The 5,014-nt window shown below is 39.2% G+C and overlaps 1 protein-coding gene across 1 annotated transcript in view; it reads right to left on the bottom strand.

Moving 5' to 3' along the window:
• Positions 1-4,757, bottom strand: part of NR4A2 (nuclear receptor subfamily 4 group A member 2) — a 20,883-nt gene extending 16,126 nt beyond the window's left edge. The window contains exon 1 of the mRNA XM_017887043.1: positions 4,686-4,757. The gene's annotated coding sequence lies outside the window, so the exon portion shown is untranslated. The remainder of the gene's footprint in view (positions 1-4,685) is intronic.
• Between the last annotated feature and the right edge of the window lie 257 nt (positions 4,758-5,014).

Below are 5,014 nucleotides of genomic sequence, written 5' to 3'. Positions count from 1 at the left end.
ACCAAAAAGCACTTAACACAAATACTTTTAAAATTATTTCTTACTTTGATACAGAACTCAGTACAAGAAATGTGTAAAGATGTGCAGAAAAAAAAAACAGCATTCTTTTTTCTAGAAGCATCTTCTTGTAAATTAAAATTATGAAACTGAACATATGGTAAAACCTCATGCCACTCAAACAGTATTTTGCATAATAAAAATCCTTCATTTTTTTGTTAATAGTTGACACACAGTTCCCATCTCCTAAATACTTGCTTTAAAATTAACCACTTACTATTTTCTTATTTAAGAACTATTTTTTATTAGGCAAAGAAGAATAACTTTGGTTTTAGATTTCATTGCTAATTTTAGTAAACATGGGCATCACTAAAATGTACAAAGTCCTAACAGACAGTGTAAAGATTCTGAAAATAAGTTGCTACATGCTAAGAAAATATCAAATATCTGCAAATTCTAAAAGTAGTTAATAACATTAGTAACACTACCAGTATTAGATAGCATTTATTTAAACTTAGATAAAATACATACATTTTGCAAGTTTTTATATGTAAATCACAGCTGGCTAGTTTTTGTTCTATCTTTAATGATAAAATAACCACTTTTGATTTTTTCCTTAGACTAATTGGTGGTTAGAATGTCTCAATTTAATTTACAAAATGAAGGTATTGATAATATTGCAACAGAGACATATATGCCCTTTTCCTCATCATAATTCTGCAATTATCAAGCCTACAATTTTAACACTACAAAAGTAACTTAAAGCAAGGACCCTTATAGTGATAAGTAATAAATCTAATTACCATATCCTTTGAATAGATGTAATATAAATTTCATTGCTCACTTAAAAGTTCTAAAGTTAACAGCATAAACTTGAAGTTGAGTAATTAAGTAATCCTTATATAGACACTTATTAAAGTATTTATACATATTATCTTAAATCTACATCTATCATTTTGCCAATTAAAATTAGGACTTTAATTGCAATTAAGTAATTTAATTGCCAATTGAACAGCAAAATTGCTAAGTGACTAATTTTAATGCCTATTTTAATTACCAATCATGACTGGGGAGGGAGCTAATCAAGTTACATCAAGCAGTATCAGAGTAATGATGTGAAAAAAAAAAAGGTAGAACAAACATTCAAGGCTACATGCTTCAAAAAACATAAATTAAATAAATGCAAACACAATCCTATAACTGCATAAAATACTGTATTTCAGTATCTCAATACAGAACATGAAAGGAAACAAGATTAATTAAAGAAGCCCCTGTCAATCTTCAAAGTCAGGACAACCAAAGTCAAATTTTATATGGTATTTACATGGCACCCATGCTAACCCAGATAAAAACAAAAGCTGTATACAGCCGAGAATAAAGTTTCCTGCTTGGCTGGTTAAACATTTGCAGACTGGTAGTTAAAAAATAAATCTTAAATGCAATACCATAAAAGACAGAAACAAGTTTCCAAATGCAACAATGTGGATTTTGCATTTGAAAAGCCAACAGGGCAAGTGCAACGGGGCACTATACTCTCTCCTGGTTGTTCCTCTCAGCCACAATCACTTGAGTGAAGACTTCTATGAGAGGCCTAATGCCTATCCATAGCTGCCCCATGTTACCTTGAGAAAAACAGACTCCTGGCCAATCTTAAATGCTTAGCATGGGGAATATACCTAATTCTAATAGTCTTTCTTCATTCAGTTAGAATAAACATGCACACTCAAGATAAAGGCTGAAAACCAGCAGGCAACCAGAATCACTGGTGAAAATTTTCTTGGACAACACAAACATATTTTCAAAAGTTTTCATATTCAGACTAATTCTCAGATTAGCAATATGGAAGGGCACTATTGAAAGGAGGAGGTGAAGCTGAGAACTCAAAAAACAGAAAGTGATTCCCTGTAGGCAGTAACAATTCTAGTACTTTCTGACTATAGGGTTTCCCTTGGCAGCCAGCCACCTCATTTAGAGTAACAATGGACATCCATCAAATCTTCATTTAAAATAAAAGTCATGCTGCAAGATACATATTTTATTTTTGTTGTCATATATATATATACACACCAAAAGTATACCTACCTATGTCTACAAAAGGGTCCAAGATTATTAATGAAATATATGTAAGCCTATAACTTGATGAAAAGCATATCGTGCAGCTCGGGATTTTATTTACTAATGGACCTCAATTCTGAAATGAAGCACAGCAGGACTTTCGGCCTGGCTTTTGAAGAAGGAACACTTTAATAATCACTGGTCCTGACAAAAGACTGCAATATCTGTTCATGACAATAACAGCTTTATAAAGCAAGTTCTGTGTGACTGATTAAAGGACACACTCACCACCTATTCACAAGTCATGGAGATGGAGTCATTATTGACAAGCTCACCATCACTACTGATCATGTTTAAAACACATCGAGTGCTGGTGCTACAAAAAGAAATAAAACCTCAGCCATTAGAAGATTTTAAAAACAGCCCCAGAAAACAGGATTGCCATAACTTATGTATATCTTAATGTGTTCTGTATAAGATTTTCTCCTATATACACACACAAAAGATCTTATTTGATAATAATTATCAAAGTTATCGAACTAACTCAAGCACTAGGTAACAAATCAGCCACTACAAAAGGGGGGGGGGGAGGAGAAGCATCGTCTTATAATTTCACAATAATTCTGAAAGAACATGATATATAGACAAACTTTCAAAATGTTAACACTTTCCGAAACTTGACATGACTGAAAGTAAATACTTTTTCAGACTGTTCATGCCTATTTTGGACATTCTGCTAGTCATTAGTTTACATGAATTAATGTTTACATAGTGCCAGAAGCGAAAAGTTTTAAAAGTGTGTCTCTACCTTTCAAATATCCTTTAGTAGGTAAAAGTAAACATAAAGTTTAGAAATTCTAGTAAGTTATTTTACTTTTTTGCCCTTAAAGTATTGTCTTTCTGTGTGATCTATCTGTATTAGTGAATAGAAAATAAAGGATACAGTAAAATACAACCAAAGACAACCACGTTTATGATCTGAAAGGCAATCAAAACATTTTATTAGTCACCAGGATATTTAAAAATCACACCTGTGAAATATTGCAGAATCAATCCAGTAGGAGAGAAACAGCAACTTAAGTATGCTGTCACTGACATGTTGGGAGGAAAAAGCAAACTACCAGTACCACCATGTACATGATTCAAGTTAAGCTACATAGTGAGTGCATGGGGTTGTGGATACAGAAACTGGTTCGCTGAGGAGGTGCTACTTACATTTCCTGTATTTCATATTTCTGAGAACTGTCTTCTGTAATTTCCAAAGTGTAGGAATGGTTGAAGTTTGAAAATAAATGGAGAATTTCAAATAGTTAATGAATAGATTTAGGAGCTATACTGAAACAACTAACAGAAAATACGTTTTCCGGAGTCCTTTAATTTTGTATGCTTAAAAGTATGGTGTTCCTGAAAATGGCTAATTCTTGTTGAAGTAACTAGCTCTGGAAGTCCTATTTTCCATGTCTCCATACTTCATCTATTAATCGGTTGACTGGCAATTTCCGACACCACAGTTTTGCTAAACTTTATAAATTTTGCTTCGTCCAGAGGTAGGAGGGGGAGGGAGATGGGCAATACAGAAACAGATTTTACAGCCAGAATATGACATGGCCCCTCAAACTACAAATAGATGTTGTAGAATTTGAAATGTAGCTCTGTAGCTCAATTTATACCACAGAAATTGCGAGATGCTATCTTCCTGTTGTTATAACGTATCAGGTCAAGGGATATAAATTGTACCAGGTAATTCATTTTGCTGTTCAGACAGTCATTAAGTTCCTCCCAGAATATATGTGATTGATATCCCTGGAGGTGAAAGGCTAAAGGAACCATATGGCAACATGTTGCATTCCGTATGCTATCTGCCCATCCGTGCTTAAGCTGTCATTAGCAACATCTGTACCTTACGGAAATCCAGCTGCGCCGACGACGGCTGACAGAATTGTACTGGGGGGGGGGAATCTAGCTTAGCGCCATTAACTTGAGACTTAGAGTCTATCTACCAGGACGGATGGAAGCTTTCACAATTAGACGAGACGACACAAATGCTTTATTAAAGTTTAATTTTGAACTCTCAATTAGCGAAAGTGCATTACAAATCGATTGTAATTTCCTAGAAGGTACAGCAAGTTCTCTGCCTGCCTGCCACGTGAGAGACGCTCCAGAGCAAGCTTCCCCAGCTCCCAGCAGCAGAAAGGGAATGGTTCAGAGCCGGTCTCCTCATCCCAGGAAGTCCCTAAAATCTGCGCCAGCCCCTCCTCCCGCAGGGCGGGGGCGTCCACGGCGCGAACCCGCCAGAGATGTAGGGGGAAGTGTGGGGGGCTGGTCCGCAGCCTTGGAGGGGTGGGGCGACAGGAGGGAGCGGCCGGGGGAGGAGAGGCAGGCAGGCGGGCGGCGGGAGAGGGGCCTCTATTATCTCGGCTTCTCGGGAGGAGCCTCATCTAGTCAGTCACGCAGGAGAAGTTCTCTTTCGCTCTTCGCGCTACACACCCAGGTTGGCTTCCAGCGCGCAGGCGAGGGGGGCGAAGGAGGGGGGACCGGAGTCCCGGAAGGGCAGCCCGGCGTTAACACCCATCCCTACTCCCCTCCTCCCGACCCAAACAAAGCCCCCCGACTCTAAGTCCAGGATACGTTACCTGCCCGGCGCTCCCGGCCCCTCGGTCACCGCATCCCCAGCTGGACGCGCGTGGTACGGGTCCCGCTCCCCGGGGCTCACAAAGTGGTCGCCCCCGGCTGGATAGATCCCCCTCTCTCGACATACTGGGGCGGTTTTGGGATAGAGGGAACACGGGAAGTGAAACCGGAGGCTGGGGCAAGGAGAACTTACTGATAAAAAAAAAAAAAAAAAAAAAAGCCCACAGGGCCCGGGTCCTGACCAGGGGCGAAAGAGGCCTGTTACCTTTCGGGGGCTCGCGGCCGACAGAGAGGCGAGCCGGGGAGTCGTCCGCCCCTCTCCCCGGCCCCC

This window comes from Rhinopithecus bieti, unplaced genomic scaffold (genome assembly GCF_001698545.2).
Source record: "Rhinopithecus bieti isolate Rb0 unplaced genomic scaffold, ASM169854v2 scaffold_15113, whole genome shotgun sequence".
NCBI lineage: Eukaryota > Metazoa > Chordata > Mammalia > Primates > Cercopithecidae > Rhinopithecus > Rhinopithecus bieti.
This window is presented reverse-complemented; position numbering and strand designations above follow the sequence as displayed.